This window comes from Ambystoma mexicanum, chromosome 11 (assembly GCF_040938575.1).
Source record: "Ambystoma mexicanum isolate Mex_15411 chromosome 11, UKY_AmexF1_1, whole genome shotgun sequence".
Classification (NCBI taxonomy): Eukaryota; Metazoa; Chordata; class Amphibia; order Caudata; family Ambystomatidae; genus Ambystoma; species Ambystoma mexicanum.
Window position 1 is genome coordinate 822,935,412 of NC_090934.1, and position 16,505 is coordinate 822,951,916.

General features: G+C 46.3%; 11 non-coding genes across 11 annotated transcripts; all 11 read right to left on the reverse strand.

Moving 5' to 3' along the window:
- Positions 1-409: 409 nt before the first annotated feature.
- Positions 410-481, reverse strand: TRNAW-CCA (transfer RNA tryptophan (anticodon CCA)). The gene has a single exon. It is a non-coding gene; the product is annotated as a tRNA-Trp (tRNA).
- A 313-nt stretch (positions 482-794) lies between these two features.
- Positions 795-868, reverse strand: TRNAN-GUU (transfer RNA asparagine (anticodon GUU)). Its single transcript has one exon. It is a non-coding gene; the product is annotated as a tRNA-Asn (tRNA).
- A 1,789-nt stretch (positions 869-2,657) lies between these two features.
- TRNAW-CCA (transfer RNA tryptophan (anticodon CCA)) lies at positions 2,658-2,729 on the reverse strand. The gene has a single exon. It is a non-coding gene; the product is annotated as a tRNA-Trp (tRNA).
- Positions 2,730-3,042: 313 nt separating this feature from the next.
- Positions 3,043-3,116, reverse strand: TRNAN-GUU (transfer RNA asparagine (anticodon GUU)). Its single transcript has one exon. It is a non-coding gene; the product is annotated as a tRNA-Asn (tRNA).
- Positions 3,117-5,291: 2,175 nt separating this feature from the next.
- On the reverse strand, positions 5,292-5,365 carry TRNAN-GUU (transfer RNA asparagine (anticodon GUU)). Its single transcript has one exon. It is a non-coding gene; the product is annotated as a tRNA-Asn (tRNA).
- A 1,790-nt stretch (positions 5,366-7,155) lies between these two features.
- Positions 7,156-7,227, reverse strand: TRNAW-CCA (transfer RNA tryptophan (anticodon CCA)). The gene has a single exon. It is a non-coding gene; the product is annotated as a tRNA-Trp (tRNA).
- Positions 7,228-7,540: 313 nt separating this feature from the next.
- TRNAN-GUU (transfer RNA asparagine (anticodon GUU)) lies at positions 7,541-7,614 on the reverse strand. The gene has a single exon. It is a non-coding gene; the product is annotated as a tRNA-Asn (tRNA).
- Positions 7,615-9,403: 1,789 nt separating this feature from the next.
- Positions 9,404-9,475, reverse strand: TRNAW-CCA (transfer RNA tryptophan (anticodon CCA)). The gene has a single exon. It is a non-coding gene; the product is annotated as a tRNA-Trp (tRNA).
- A 4,419-nt stretch (positions 9,476-13,894) lies between these two features.
- On the reverse strand, positions 13,895-13,966 carry TRNAW-CCA (transfer RNA tryptophan (anticodon CCA)). The gene has a single exon. It is a non-coding gene; the product is annotated as a tRNA-Trp (tRNA).
- A 313-nt stretch (positions 13,967-14,279) lies between these two features.
- TRNAN-GUU (transfer RNA asparagine (anticodon GUU)) lies at positions 14,280-14,353 on the reverse strand. Its single transcript has one exon. It is a non-coding gene; the product is annotated as a tRNA-Asn (tRNA).
- Positions 14,354-16,142: 1,789 nt separating this feature from the next.
- Positions 16,143-16,214, reverse strand: TRNAW-CCA (transfer RNA tryptophan (anticodon CCA)). The gene has a single exon. It is a non-coding gene; the product is annotated as a tRNA-Trp (tRNA).
- Positions 16,215-16,505: the final 291 nt, after the last annotated feature.

Consider the following 16,505-nt stretch of genomic DNA (forward strand, 5'->3'; position numbering starts at 1 on the left):
CCCCCTTTCGGGCCTCAGCATATATCCTTTAGTCACACCTAGAGTTCCCAGGACAGTGCAGCATTCAGCGATTACACGAAAATATTGACAGCGCTAGGAGGCCATGCAAATGGCAGAGGTATGCTTTACAAAGCCCACGTAGCGTGCACAAAACAGGACATCAGTCAGGCCCACTTGAAGAGATGGTAAAGAGGAAATACTTCTGCTGCATCCAGTAAAACATAGAGATTGGCCTGCTTTAAAGGTTGACCATGTCCTTCATGGGTGTCTGTCAATATGATACTTCCCTGCTGCAAAGCTTACATTCGAAACGCCAGAACAACTAGGCCCAGAGCACAAAGATGCAGTCAGGTTGAAATAACGAGATACTGAAGAGCAATTTTGTATTTCAGAGTGGGAAAAGCAAATATGACCCCGACGTGATTTGAACACGCAACCTTCTGATCTGGAGTCAGACGCGCTACCATTGCGCCACGAGGTCCTTGTGGCAGTCCACCTGGTGTGTCTGATGACAGAATAAAGGTAGGAGACGTACATGCACCTGCAGAGCCTCATTGCTTCTTTAAGTAGACTGGCTAGGATAGCTTCCTTCTGTGCATCAGTACACGCTGCAGCCAAACCCTTCCCATGAAGTCTTGATGTTTATGAATTGAATGGCAAGTTTTGAAAAACTAAAGCAAGCGAGAAGAATTGCTTGCAGTTTATTGGATTTTTTGGACGTCAGCAGACGAGACCTGCGAGAGGTAAACAGAAGTTCATAGTTGGTCATGCTGAATTTTTGAGCCAAAATGCATCGTCCCTGGGTGGGCTTGAACCACCAACCTTTCGGTTAACAGCCGAACGCGCTAACCGATTGCGCCACAGAGACTCATGCAGTGCTTACACTGGGGCCTGATTGGTGTGCTGTTTGCTTATGCTTCCCAGGCAACCTGAAAATATTTCTAAAATAGCTCTATTTCCCACAGCAAATCAGGGTATCAAGCACTTCCCTACCTCCCCTAATCCACAAACACAGGGGATTTAGTAGAGGACAGAGCCCATCAACAGTGCACCAAATGTCCTCTGTGTAGGCATAACTTGCTATGAGGAGAAAGCCACAGTTGCGCACTTGTGTTAAAAGGGGACAGTAGGCTGAACCCAGAGAACACGGGAGAAATGACTCAGGTTTACTGAGTGGAACACTCTGTGTCTTTGTGCCAAAAACAGCAGCGTCTTTTCGGTTAACAGCCGAACGCGCTAACCAATTGTGCCACAGAGACTCACTGGCATGTGTGTTCTGCCTTTGGCCTGATTGCATTGCTATTTTTTTCTGATTGGCAGAAAACCTGAACTTTTTTCTGAAAAAGGCATGCCTCTCTTAGCACTGCAGTGCATTAGACTGCTCCCTTGCTTCCCTGAGTCCCCAAATACACAACCACCTTGGGCACAATAGAAGACACATTCCAGCAGATTTAGCAAGAGTGCACCAAGGTTTCTATATGTAGGTACCTTGCTGAGAAGCAAGACCTGCAGTTGCATTCTTCTGTTAAAAGAGGGCAGCAGAGTGCACCAAGAGAACTTGGGGGAAGTAGCTTATGTTAACTACTTGCCATGCTCTTTATAGATCCCTCTGTTTGACTGGGTGAATTCTAATTTCTGGGGTAGAGTAAGCAATTTTTGGATCTAGATGCTGTGCGCAACAGGAATGCTATATACTGCACTGTACTGCTACTGAAAAGTTACCAATTTTACAGGATGTTCAGGTAAGCTTTGTTTCAGAAAACAACTTGCTAGAGGCCCTAGGACAGATTACTGGGACAAAGGAAGAGGGTTTGGGGATTAGCACATCTCCTATGAAAGGTACAGTCACGCCCGAGACAACTCTGAGTGCCTCCTCAAATTCTAAGAAATGCGAACTGGGGTCCTACGCCTTTTATTGCCAGTGGATCTTTGTGTTTCAGACAAATGTGCACGCCTCCCAGAGCCCCATGCAATGCACTTAGGGAAATGGGGGAAGGTGATGTGCAACCCTCTCGCTGACAATGTCTCTCTTGTCTATAATGTATCTATGAGAGAGAGAGAAATAGGCAATGCGAGAGTGAAAAAGTAAAATGGAAATGTGTCTACTGAGACCAGTATAAGGGGAAATCCTCACAATCCAGGACCGACAGTTGATTGGGAGGGCGCTTACAGTTTTCTGACACCAGACCGGTACCTGAACTCACAAACCCAAACTGCAAAGTGATGGGCATTGCCACTAGACTGCCGACCCCCTTTCGGGCCTCAGCATATATCCTTTAGTCACACCTAGAGTTCCCAGGACAGTGCAGCATTCAGCGATTACACGAAAATATTGACAGCGCTAGGAGGCCATGCAAATGGCAGAGGTATGCTTTACAAAGCCCACGTAGCGTGCACAAAACAGGACATCAGTCAGGCCCACTTGAAGAGATGGTAAAGAGGAAATACTTCTGCTGCATCCAGTAAAACATAGAGATTGGCCTGCTTTAAAGGTTGACCATGTCCTTCATGGGTGTCTGTCAATATGATACTTCCCTGCTGCAAAGCTTACATTCGAAACGCCAGAACAACTAGGCCCAGAGCACAAAGATGCAGTCAGGTTGAAATAACGAGATACTGAAGAGCAATTTTGTATTTCAGAGTGGGAAAAGCAAATATGACCCCGACGTGATTTGAACACGCAACCTTCTGATCTGGAGTCAGACGCGCTACCATTGCGCCACGAGGTCCTTGTGGCAGTCCACCTGGGTAGTCTGATGACAGAATAAAGGTAGGAGACGTACATGCACCTGCAGAGCCTCATTGCTTCTTTAAGTAGACTGGCTAGGATAGCTTCCTTCTGTGCATCAGTACACGCTGCAGCCAAACCCTTCCCATGAAGTCTTGATGTTTATGAATTGAATGGCAAGTTTTGAAAAACTAAAGCAAGCGAGAAGAATTGCTTGTAGTTTATTGGATTTTTTGGACGTCAGCAGACGAGACCTGCGAGAGGTAAACAGAAGTTCATAGTTGGTCATGCTGAATTTTTGAGCCAAAATGCATCGTCCCTGGGTGGGCTTGAACCACCAACCTTTCGGTTAACAGCCGAACGCACTAACCGATTGCGCCACAGAGACTCATGCAGTGCCTACACTGGGGCCTGATTGGTGTGCTGTTTGCTTATGCTCCCCAGGCAACCTGAAAATATTTCTAAAATAGCTCTATTTCCCACAGCAAATCCGGGTATGAAGTACTTCCCTACCTCCCGTAATCCACAAACACAGGGGATTTAGTAGAGGACAGAGCCCATCAACAGTGCACCAAATGCCCTCTGTGTAGGCATAACTTGCTATGAGGAGAAAGCCACAGTTGCGCACTTGTGTTAAAAGGGGACAGTAGGCTGAACCCAGAGAACACGGGAGAAATGACTCAGGTTTACTGAGTGGAACACTCTGTGTCTTTGTGCCCAAAACAGCAGCGTCTTTTCGGTTAACAGCCGAACGCGCTAACCAATTGCGCCACAGAGACTCACTGGCATGTGTGTTCTGCCTTTGGCCTGATTGCATTGCTATTTTTTTCTGATTGGCAGAAAACCTGAACTTTTTTCTGAAAAAGGCATGCCTCTCGTAGCACTGCAGTGCATTAGATTGCTCCCTTGCTTCCCTGAGTCCCCAAATACACAACCACCTTGGGCACAATAGAAGACACATTCCAGCAGATTTAGCAAGAGTGCACCAAGGTTTCTATATGTAGGTACCTTGCTGAGAAGCAAGACCTGCAGTTGCATTCTTCTGTTAAAAGAGGGCAGCAGAGTGCACCAAGAGAACTTGGGGGAAGTAGCTTATGTTAACTACTTGCCATGCTCTTTATAGATCCCTCTGTTTGACTGGGTGAATTCTAATTTCTGGGGTAGAGTAAGCAATTTTTGGATCTAGATGCTGTGCGCAACAGGAATTCTATATACTTCACTGTACTGCTACTGAAAAGTTACCAATTTTACAGGATGTTCAGGTAAGCTTTGTTTCAGAAAACAACTTGCTAGAGGCACTAAGACAGATTACTGGGACAAAGGAAGAGGGTTTGGGGATTAGCACATCTCCTATGAAAGGTACAGTCACGCCCGAGACAACTCTGAGTGTCACCTCAAATTCTAAGAAATGCAAACTAGGGACCTACGCTTTTTATTGCCAGTGGATCTTTGTGTTTCAGACAAATGTGCACGCCTCCCAGAGCCCCTTGCAATGCACTTAGGGAAATGGGGGAAGTTGCTGTGAAGCCCTCTCGCTGACAATGTCTCTCTTGTCTATAATGTAACTATGAGAGAGAGAGAAATAGGCAATGCGAGAGTGAAAAAGTAAAATGGAAATGTGTCTACTGAGACCAGTATAAGGGGAAATCCTCACAATCCAGGACCGACAGTTGATTGGGAGGGCGCTTACAGGTTTCCGACACCAGACCGGTACCTGAACTCACAAACCCAAACTGCAAAGTGATGGGCATTGCCACTAGACTGCCGACCCCCTTTCGGGGCCCCAGCATATATCCTTTAGTCACACCTAGAGTTCCCACGACAGTGCAGCATTCAGCGATTACACGAAAATATTGACAGCGCTAGGAGGCCATGCAAATGGCAGAGGTATGCTTTACAAAGCCCACGTAGCGTGCACAAAACAGGACATCAGTCAGGCCCACTTGAAGAGATGGTAAAGAGGAAATACTTCTGCTGCATCCAGTAAAACATAGAGATTGGCCTGCTTTAAAGGTTGACCATGTCCTTCATGGGTGTCTGTCAATATGATACTTCCCTGCTGCAAAGCTTACATTCGAAACGCCAGAACAACTAGGCCCAGAGCACAAAGATGCAGTCAGGTTGAAATAACGAGATACTGAAGAGCAATTTTATATTTCAGAGTGGGAAAAGCAAATATGCCCCCGACGTGATTTGAACACGAAACATTCTGATCTGGAGTCAGACGCGCTACCATTGCGCCACGAGGTCCTTGCGGCAGTTCACCTGGTGTGTCTGATGACAGAATAAAGGTAGGAGACGTACATGCACCTGCAGAGCCTCATTGCTTCTTTAAGTAGACTGGCTAGGATAGCTTCCTTCTGTGCATCAGTACACGCTGCAGCCAAACCCTTCCCATGAAGTCTTGATGTTTATGAATTGAATGGCAAGTTTTGAAAAACTAAAGCAAGCGAGAAGAATTGCTTACAGTTTATTGGATTTTTTGGACGTCAGCAGACGAGACCTGCGAGAGGTAAACAGAAGTCCATAGTTGGTCACGCTGAATTTTTGAGCCAAAATGCACCGTCCCTGGGTGGGCTTGAACCACCAACCTTTCGGTTAACAGCCGAACGCGCTAACCGATTGCGCCACAGAGACTCATGCAGTGCTTACACTGGGGCCTGATTGGTGTGCTGTTTGCTTATGCTCCCCAGGCAACCTGAAAATATTTCTAAAATAGCTCTATTTCCCACAGCAAATCAGGGTATCAAGCACTTCCCTACCTCCCGTAATCCACAAACACAGGGGATTTAGTAGAGGACAGAGCCCATCAACAGTGCACCAAATGCCCTCTGTGTAGGCATAACTTGCTATGAGGAGAAAGCCACAGTTGCGCACTTGTGTTAAAAGGGGACAGTAGGCTGAACCCAGAGAACACGGGAGAAATGACTCAGGTTTACTGAGTGGAACACTCTGTGTCTTTGTGCCCAAAACAGCAGCGTCTTTTCGGTTAACAGCCGAACGCGCTAACCAATTGCGCCACAGAGACTCACTGGCATGTGTGTTCTGCCTTTGGCCTGATTGCATTGCTATTTTTTTCTGATTGGCAGAAAACCTGAACTTTTTTCTGAAAAAGGCATGCCTCTCTTAGCACTGCAGTGCATTAGACTGCTCCCTTGCTTCCCTGAGTCCCCAAATACACAACCACCTTGGGCACAATAGAAGACACATTCCAGCAGATTTAGCAAGAGTGCACCAAGGATTCTATATTTAGGTACCTTGCTGAGAAGCAAGACCTGCAGTTGCATTCTTCTGTTAAAAGAGGGCAGCAGAGTGCACCAAGAGAACTTGGGGGAAGTAGCTTATGTTAACTGCTTGCCATGCTCTTTATAGATCCCTCTGTTTGACTGGGTGAATTCTAATTTCTGGGGTAGAGTAAGCAATTTTTGGATCTAGATGCTGTGCGCAACAGGAATGCTATATACTGCACTGTACTGCTCCTGAAAAGTTACCAATTTTACAGGATGTTCAGGTAAGCTTTGTTTCAGAAAACAACTTGCTAGAGGCACTAAGACAGATTACTGGGACAAAGGAAGAGGGTTTGGGGATTAGCACATCTCCTATGAAAGGTACAGTCACGCCCGAGACAACTCTGAGTGTCACCTCAAATTCTAAGAAATGCAAACTAGGGACCTACGCTTTTTATTGCCAGTGGATCTTTGTGTTTCAGACAAACGTGCACGCCTCCCAGAGCCCCTTGCAATGCACTTAGGGAAAGGGGGGAAGGTGCTGTGAAGCCCTCTCGCTGACAATGTCTCTCTTGTCTATAATGTAACTATGAGAGAGAGAGAAATAGGCAATGCGAGAGTGAAAAAGTAAAATGGAAATGTGTCTACTGAGACCAGTATAAGGGGAAATCCTCACAATCCAAGACCGACAGTTGATTGGGAGGGCGCTTAAAGGTTTCCGACACCAGACCGGTACCTGAACTCACAAACCCAATCTGCAAAGTGATGCCCATTGCCACTAGACTGCCGACCCCCTTTCGGGGCCCCAGCATATATCCTTTAGTCACACATAGAGTTCCCAGGACAGTGCAGCATTCAGCGATTACACGAAAATATTGAAAGCGCTAGGAGGCCATGCAAATGGCAGAGGTATGCTTTACAAAGCCCACGTAGCGTGCACAAAACAGCACATCAGTCAGGCCCACTTGAAGAGATGGTAAAGAGGAAATACTTCTGCTGCATCCAGTAAAACATAGAGATTGGCCTGCTTTAAAGGTTGACCATGTCTTTCATGGGTGTCTGTCAATATGATACTTCCCTGCTGCAAAGTTTACATTCGAAACGCCAGAACAACTAGGCCCAGAGCACAAAGATGCAGTCAGGTTGAAATAACGAGATACTGAAGAGCAATTTTATATTTCAGAGTGGGAAAAGCAAATATTACCCCGACGTGATTTGAACACGCAACCTTCTGATCTGGAGTCAGACGCGCTACCATTGCGCCACGAGGTCCTTGTGGCAATCCACCTGGTGTGTCTGATGACAGAATAAAGGTAGGAGACGTACATGCACCTGCAGAGCCTCATTGCTTCTTTAAGTAGACTGGCTAGGATAGCTTCCTTCTGTGCATCAGCACACGCTGCAGCCAAACCCTTCCCATGAAGTCTTGATGTTTATCAATTGAATGGCAAGTTTTGAAAAACTAAAGCAAGCGAGAAGAATTGCTTGCAGTTTATTGGATTTTTTGGACGTCAGCAGACGAGACCTGCGAGAGGTAAACAGAAGTCCATAGTTGGTCACGCTGAATTTTTGAGCCAAAATGCACCGTCCCTGGGTGGGCTTGAACCACCAACCTTTCGGTTAACAGCCGAACGCGCTAACCGATTGCGCCACAGAGACTCATGCAGTTCTTACACAGGGGCCTGATTGGTGTGCTGTTTGCTTATGCTTCCCAGGCAACCTGAAAATATTTCTAAAATAGCTCTATTTCCCACAGCAAATCAGGGTATCAAGCACTTCCCTACCTCCCCTAATCCACAAACACAGGGGATTTAGTAGAGGACAGAGCTCATCAACAGTGCACCAAATGTCCTCTGTATAGGCATAACTTGCTATGAGGAGAAAGCCACAGTTGCGCACTTGTGTTAAAAGGGGACAGTAGGCTGAACCCAGAGAACACGGGAGAAATGACTCAGGTTTACTGAGTGGAACACTCTGTGTAATTGTGCCAAAAACAGCAGCATCTTTTCGGTTAACAGCCGAACAAGCTAACTAATTGCGCCACAGAGACTCACTGGCATGTGTGTTCTGCCTTTGGCCTGATTGCAGTGCTATTTTTTTCTGATTGGCAGAAAACCTGAACTTTTTTCTGAAAAAGGCATGCCTCTCTTAGCACTGCAGTGCATTAGACTGCTCCCTTGCTTCCCTGAGTCCCCAAATACACAACCACCTTGGGCACAATAGAAGACACATTCCAGCAGATTTAGCAAGAGTGCACCAAGGATTCTATATGTAGGTACCTTGCTGAGAAGCAAGACCTGCAGTTGCATTCTTCTGTTAAAAGAGGGCAGCAGAGTGCACCAAGAGAACTTGGGGGAAGTAGCTTATGTTAACTACTTGCCATGCTCTTTATAGACCCCTCTGTTTGACTGGGTGAATTCTAATTTCTGGGGTAGAGTAAGCAATTTTTGGATCTAGATGCTGTGTGCAACAGGAATGCTATATACTGCACTGTACTGCTACTGAAAAGTTACCAATTTTACAGGATGTTCAGGTAAGCTTTGTTTCAGAAAACAACTTGCTAGAGGCACTAAGACAGATTACTGGGACAAAGGAAGAGTGTTTGGGGATTAGCACATCTCCTATGAAAGGTACAGTCACGCCCGAGACAACTCTGAGTGTCACCTCAAATTCTAAGAAATGCAAACTAGGGACCTACGCTTTTTATTGCTAGGGGATCTTTGTGTTTCAGACAAATGTGCACGCCTCCCAGAGCCCCTTGCAATGCACTTAGGGAAAGGGGGGAAGGTGCTGTGAAGCCCTCTCGCTGACAATGTCTCTCTTGTCTATAATGTATCTATGAGAGAGAGAGAAATAGGCAATGCGAGAGTGAAAAAGTAAAATGGAAATGTGTCTACTGAGACCAGTATAAGGGGAAATCCTCACAATCCAGGACCGACAGTTGATTGGGAGGGCGCTTACAGGTTTCCGACATCAGACCGGTACCTGAACTCACAAACCCAAACTGCAAAGTGATGGGCATTGCCACTAGACTGCCGACCGCCTTTCGGGCCTCAGCATATATCCTTTAGTCACACCTAGAGTTCCCAGGACAGTGCAGCATTCAGCGATTACACGAAAATATTGACAGCGCTAGGAGGCCATGCAAATGGCAGAGGTATGCTTTACAAAGCCCACGTAGCGTGCACAAAACAGCACATCAGTCAGGCCCACTTGAAGAGATGGTAAAGAGGAAATACTTCTGCTGCATCCAGTAAAACATAGAGATTGGCCTGCTTTAAAGGTTGACCATGTACTTCATGGGTGTCTGTCAATATGATACTTCCCTGCTGCAAAGTTTACATTCGAAACGCCAGAACAACTAGGCCCAGAGCACAAAGATGCAGTCAGGTTGAAATAACGAGATACTGAAGAGCAATTTTGTATTTCAGAGTGGGAAAAGCAAATATGACCCCGACGTGATGTGAACACGCAACCTTCTGATCTGGAGTCAGACGCGCTACCATTGCGCCACGAGGTCCTTGTGGCAGTCCACCTGGGTAGTCTGATGACAGAATAAAGGTAGGAGACGTACATGGACCTGCAGAGCCTCATTGCTTCTTTAAGTAGACTGGCTAGGATAGCTTCCTTCTGTGCATCAGTACACGCTGCAGCCAAACCCTTCCCATGAAGTCTTGATGTTTATGAATTGAATGGCAAGTTTTGAAAAACTAAAGCAAGCGAGAAGAATTGCTTGCAGTTTATTGGATTTTTTGGACGTCAGCAGACGAGACCTGCGAGAGGTAAACAGAAGTTCATAGTTGGTCATGCTGAATTTTTGAGCCAAAATGCATCGTCCCTGGGTGGGCTTGAACCACCAACCTTTACAGCCGAACGCGCTAACCGATTGCGCCACAGAGACTCAAGCAGTGCTTACACTGGGGCCTGATTGGTGTGCTGTTTGCTTATGCTCCCCAGGCAACCTGAAAATATTTCTAAAATAGCTCTATTTCCCACAGCAAATCAGGGTATCAAGCACTTCCCTACCTCCCGTAATCCACAAACACAGGGGATTTAGTAGAGGACAGAGCCCATCAACAGTGCACCAAATGCCCTCTGTGTAGGCATAACTTGCTATGAGGAGAAAGCCACAGTTGCGCACTTGTGTTAAAAGGGGACAGTAGGCTGAACCCAGAGAACACGGGAGAAATGACTCAGGTTTACTGAGTGGAACACTCTGTGTCTTTGTGCCCAAAACAGCAGCGTCTTTTCGGTTAACAGCCGAACGCGCTAACCAATTGCGCCACAGAGACTCACTGGCATGTGTGTTCTGCCTTTGGCCTGATTGCATTGCTATTTTTTTCTGATTGGCAGAAAACCTGATTTTTTTTCTGAAAAAGGCATGCCTCTCTTAGCACTGCAGTGCATTAGACTGCTCCCTTGCTTCCCTGAGTCCCCAAATACACAACCACCTTGGGCACAATAGAAGACACATTCCAGCAGATTTAGCAAGAGTGCACCAAGGTTTCTATATGTAGGTACCTTGCTGAGAAGCAAGACCTGCAGTTGCATTCTTCTGTTAAAAGAGGGCAGCAGAGTGCACCAAGAGAACTTGGGGGAAGTAGCTTATGTTAACTACTTGCCATGCTCTTTATAGATCCCTCTGTTTGACTGGGTGAATTCTAATTTCTGGGGTAGAGTAAGCAATTTTTGGATCTAGATGCTGTGCGCAACAGGAATGCTATATACTGCACTGTACTGCTACTGAAAAGTTACCAATTTTACAGGATGTTCAGGTAAGCTTTGTTTCAGAAAACAACTTGCTAGAGGCACTAAGACAGATTACTGGGACAAAGGAAGAGGGTTTGGGGATTAGCACATCTCCTATGAAAGGTACAGTCACGCCCGAGACAACTCTGAGTGTCACCTCAAATTCTAAGAAATGCAAACTAGGGACCTACGCTTTTTATTGCCAGTGGATCTTTGTGTTTCAGACAAATGTGCACGCCTCCCAGAGCCCCTTGCAATGCACTTAGGGAAAGGGGGGAAGGTGCTGTGAAGCCCTCTCGCTGACAGAGTCTCTCTTGTCTATAATGTAACTATGAGAGAGAGAGAAATAGGCAATGCGAGAGTGAAAAAGTAAAATGGAAATGTGTCTACTGAGACCAGTATAAGGGGAAATCCTCACAATCCAGGACCGACAGTTGATTGGGAGGGCGCTTACAGGTTTCCGACACCAGACCGGTACCTGAACTCACAAACCCAAACTGCAAAGTGATGGGCATTGCCACTAGACTGCCGACCCCCTTTCGGGGCCCCAGCATATATCCTTTAGTCACACCTAGAGTTCCCAGGACACTGCAGCATTCAGCGATTACACGAAAATATTGACAGCACTAGGAGGCCATGCAAATGGCAGAGGTATGCTTTACAAAGCCCACGTAGCGTGCACAAAACAGCACATCAGTCAGGCCCACTTGAAGAGATGGTAAAGAGGAAATACTTCTGCTGCATCCAGTAAAACATAGAGATTGGCCTGCTTTAAAGGTTGACCATGTCCTTCATGGGTGTCTGTCAATATGATACTTCCCTGCTGCAAAGCTTACATTCGAAACGCCAGAACAACCAGGCCCAGAGCACAAAGATGCAGTCAGGTTGAAATAACGAGATACTGAAGAGCAATTTTATATTTCAGAGTGGGAAAAGCAAATATGACCCCGACGTGATTTGAACACGCAACCTTCTGATCTGGAGTCAGACGCCTACCATTGCGCCACGAGGTCCTTGTGGCAATCCACCTGTTGTGTCTGATGACAGAATAAAGGTAGGAGACGTACATGCACCTGCAGAGCCTCATTGCTTCTTTAGGTAGACTGGCTAGGATAGCTTCCTTCTGTGCATCAGTACACGCTGCAGCCAAACCCTTCCCATGAAGTCTTGATGTTTATGAATTGAATGGCAAGTTTTGAAAAACTAAAGCAAGCGAGAATAATTGCTTGCAGTTTATTGGATTTTTTGGACGTCAGCAGACGAGACCTGCGAGAGGTAAACAGAAGTCCATAGTTGGTCACGCTGAATTTTTGAGCCAAAATGCACCGTCCCTGGGTGGGCTTGAACCATCAACCTTTCAGTTAACAGCCGAACGCGCTAACCGATTGCGCCACAGAGACTCATGCAGTGCTTACACTGGGGCCTGATTGGTGTGCTGTTTGCTTATGCTCCCCAGGCAACCTGAAAATATTTCTAAAATAGCTCTATTTCCCACAGCAAATCAGGGTATCAAGCACTTCCCTACCTCCCCTAATCCACAAACACAGGGGATTTAGTAGAGGACAGAGCCCATCAACAGTGCACCAAATGCCCTCTGTGTAGGCATAACTTGCTATGAGGAGAAAGCCACAGTTGCGCACTTGTGTTAAAAGGGGACAGTAGGCTGAACCCAGAGAACACGGGAGAAATGACTCAGGTTTACTGAGTGGAACACTCTGTGTCTTTGTGCCCAAAACAGCAGCGTCTTTTCGGTTAACAGCCGAACGCGCTAACCAATTGCGCCACAGAGACTCACTGGCATGTGTGTTCTGCCTTTGGCCTGATTGCATTGCTATTTTTTTCTGATTGGCAGAAAACCTGAACTTTTTTCTGAAAAAGGCATGCCTCTCTTAGCACTGCAGTGCATTAGACTGCTCCCTTGCTTCCCTGAGTCCCCAAATACACAACCACCTTGGGCACAATAGAAGACACATTCCAGCAGATTTAGCAAGAGTGCACCAAGGATTCTATATTTAGGTACCTTGCTGAGAAGCAAGACCTGCAGTTGCATTCTTCTGTTAAAAGAGGGCAGCAGAGTGCACCAAGAGAACTTGGGGGAAGTAGCTTATGTTAACTACTTGCCATGCTCTTTATAGATCCCTCAGTTTGACTGGGTGAATTCTAATTTCTGGGGTAGAGTAAGCAATTTTTGGATCTAGATGCTGTGCGCAACAGGAATGCTATATACTGCACTGTACTGCTCCTGAAAAGTTACCAATTTTACAGGATGTTCAGGTAAGCTTTGTTTCAGAAAACAACTTGCTAGAGGCACTAAGACAGATTACTGGGACAAAGGAAGAGGGTTTGGGGATTAGCACATCTCCTATGAAAGGTACAGTCACGCCCGAGACAACTCTGAGTGTCACCTCAAATTCTAAGAAATGCAAACTAGGGACCTACGCTTTTTATTGCCAGTGGATCTTTGTGTTTCAGACAAACGTGCACGCCTCTCAGAGCCCCTTGCAATGCACTTAGGGAAAGGGGGGAAGGTGCTGTGAAGCCCTCTCGCTGACAATGTCTCTCTTGTCTATAATGTAACTATGAGAGAGAGAGAAATAGGCAATGCGAGAGTGAAAAAGTAAAATGGAAATGTGTCTACTGAGACCAGTATAAGGGGAAATCCTCACAATCCAGGACCGACAGTTGATTGGGAGGGCGCTTAAAGGTTTCCGACACCAGACCGGTACCTGAACTCACAAACCCAAACTGCAAAGTGATGCCCATTGCCACTAGACTGCCGACCCCCTTTCGGGGCCCCAGCATATATCCTTTAGTCACACATAGAGTTCCCAGGACAGTGCAGCATTCAGCGATTACACGAAAATATTGAAAGCGCTAGGAGGCCATGCAAATGGCAGAGGTATGCTTTACAAAGCCCACGTAGCGTGCACAAAACAGCACATCAGTCAGGCCCACTTGAAGAGATGGTAAAGAGGAAATACTTCTGCTGCATCCAGTAAAACATAGAGATTGGCCTGCTTTAAAGGTTGACCATGTCCTTCATGGGTGTCTGTCAATATGATACTTCCCTGCTGCAAAGTTTACATTCGAAACGCCAGAACAACTAGGCCCAGAGCACAAAGATGCAGTCAGGTTGAAATAACGAGATACTGAAGAGCAATTTTATATTTCAGAGTGGGAAAAGCAAATATTACCCCGACGTGATTTGAACACGCAACCTTCTGATCTGGAGTCAGACGCGCTACCATTGCGCCACGAGGTCCTTGTGGCAATCCACCTGGTGTGTCTGATGACAGAATAAATGTAGGAGACGTACATGCACCTGCAGAGCCTCATTGCTTCTTTAAGTAGACTGGCTAGGATAGCTTCCTTCTGTGCATCAGCACACGCTGCAGCCAAACCCTTCCCATGAAGTCTTGATGTTAATCAATTGAATGGCAAGTTTTGAAAAACTAAAGCAAGCGAGAAGAATTGCTTGCAGTTTATTGGATTTTTTGGACGTCAGCAGACGAGACCTGCGAGAGGTAAACAGAAGTCCATAGTTGGTCACGCTGAATTTTTGAGCCAAAATGCACCGTTCCTGGGTGGGCTTGAACCACCAACCTTTCGGTTAACAGCCGAACGCGCTAACCGATTGCGCCACAGAGACTAATGCAGTTCTTACACAGGGGCCTGATTGGTGTGCTGTTTGCTTATGCTTCCCAGGCAACCTGAACATATTTCTAAAATAGCTCTATTTCCCACAGCAAATCAGGGTATCAAGCACTTCCCTACCTCCCCTAATCCACAAACACAGGGGATTTAGTAGAGGACAGAGCTCATCAACAGTGCACCAAATGTCCTCTGTATAGGCATAACTTGCTATGAGGAGAAAGCCACAGTTGCGCACTTGTGTTAAAAGGGGACAGTAGGCTGAACCCAGAGAACACGGGAGAAATGACTCAGGTTTACTGAGTGGAACACTCTGTGTAATTGTGCCAAAAACAGCAGCATCTTTTCGGTTAACAGCCGAACGCGCTAACCAATTGCGCCACAGAGACTCACTGGCATGTGTGTTCTGCCTTTGGCCTGATTGCATTGCTATTTTTTTCTGATTGGCAGAAAACCTGAACTTTTTTCTGAAAAAGGCATGCCTCTCTTAGCACTGCAGTGCATTAGACTGCTCCCTTGCTTCCCTGAGTCCCCAAATACACAACCACCTTGGGCACAATAGAAGACACATTCCAGCAGATTTAGCAAGAGTGCACCAAGGATTCTATATGTAGGTACCTTGCTGAGAAGCAAGACCTGCAGTTGCATTCTTCTGTTAAAAGAGGGCAGCAGAGTGCACCAAGAGAACTTGGGGGAAGTAGCTTATGTTAACTACTTGCCATGCTCTTTATAGACCCCTCTGTTTGACTGGGTGAATTCTAATTTCTGGGGTAGAGTAAGCAATTTTTGGATCTAGATGCTGTGCGCAACAGGAATGCTATATACTGCACTGTACTGCTACTGAAAAGTTACCAATTTTACAGGATGTTCAGGTAAGCTTTGTTTCAGAAACCAACTTGCTAGAGGCACTAAGACAGATTACTGGGACAAAGGAAGAGTGTTTGGGGATTAGCACATCTCCTATGAAAGGTACAGTCACGCCCGAGACAACTCTGAGTGTCACCTCAAATTCTAAGAAATGCAAACTAGGGACCTACGCTTTTTATTGCTAGGGGATCTTTGTGTTTCAGACAAATGTGCACGCCTCCCAGAGCCCCTTGCAATGCACTTAGGGAAAGGGGGGAAGGTGCTGTGAAGCCCTCTCGCTGACAATGTCTCTCTTGTCTATAATGTATCTATGAGAGAGAGAGAAATAGGCAATGCGAGAGTGAAAAAGTAAAATGGAAATGTGTCTACTGAGACCAGTATAAGGGGAAATCCTCACAATCCAGGACCGACAGTTGATTGGGAGGGCGCTTACAGGTTTCCGACACCAGACCGGTACCTGAACTCACAAACCCAAACTGCAAAGTGATGGGCATTGCCACTAGACTGCCGACCGCCTTTCGGGCCTCAGCATATATCCTTTAGTCACACCTAGAGTTCCCAGGACAGTGCAGCATTCAGCGATTACACGAAAATATTGACAGCGCTAGGAGGCCATGCAAATGGCAGAGGTATGCTTTACAAAGCCCACGTAGCGTGCACAAAACAGCACATCAGTCAGGCCCACTTGAAGAGATGGTAAAGAGGAAATACTTCTGCTGCATCCAGTAAAACATAGAGATTGGCGTGCTTTAAAGGTTGACCATGTACTTCATGGGTGTCTGTCAATATGATACTTCCCTGCTGCAAAGTTTACATTCGAAACGCCAGAACAACTAGGCCCAGAGCACAAAGATGCAGTCAGGTTGAAATAACGAGATACTGAAGAGCAATTTTGTATTTCAGAGTGGGAAAAGCAAATATGACCGCGACGTGATTTGAACACGCAACCTTCTGATCTGGAGTCAGACGCGCTACCATTGCGCCACGAGGTCCTTGTGGCAGTCCACCTGGGTAGTCTGATGACAGAATAAAGGTAGGAGACGTACATGGACCTGCAGAGCCTCATTGCTTCTTTAAGTAGACTGGCTAGGATAGCTTCCTTCTGTGCATCAGTACACGCTGCAGCCAAACCCTTCCCATGAAGTCTTGATGTTTATGAATTGAATGGCAAGTTTTGAAAAACTAAAGCAAGCGAGAAGAATTGCTTACAGTTTATTGGATTTTTTGGACGTCAGCAGACGAGACCTGCGAGAGGTAAACAGAAGTTCATAGTTGGTCATGCT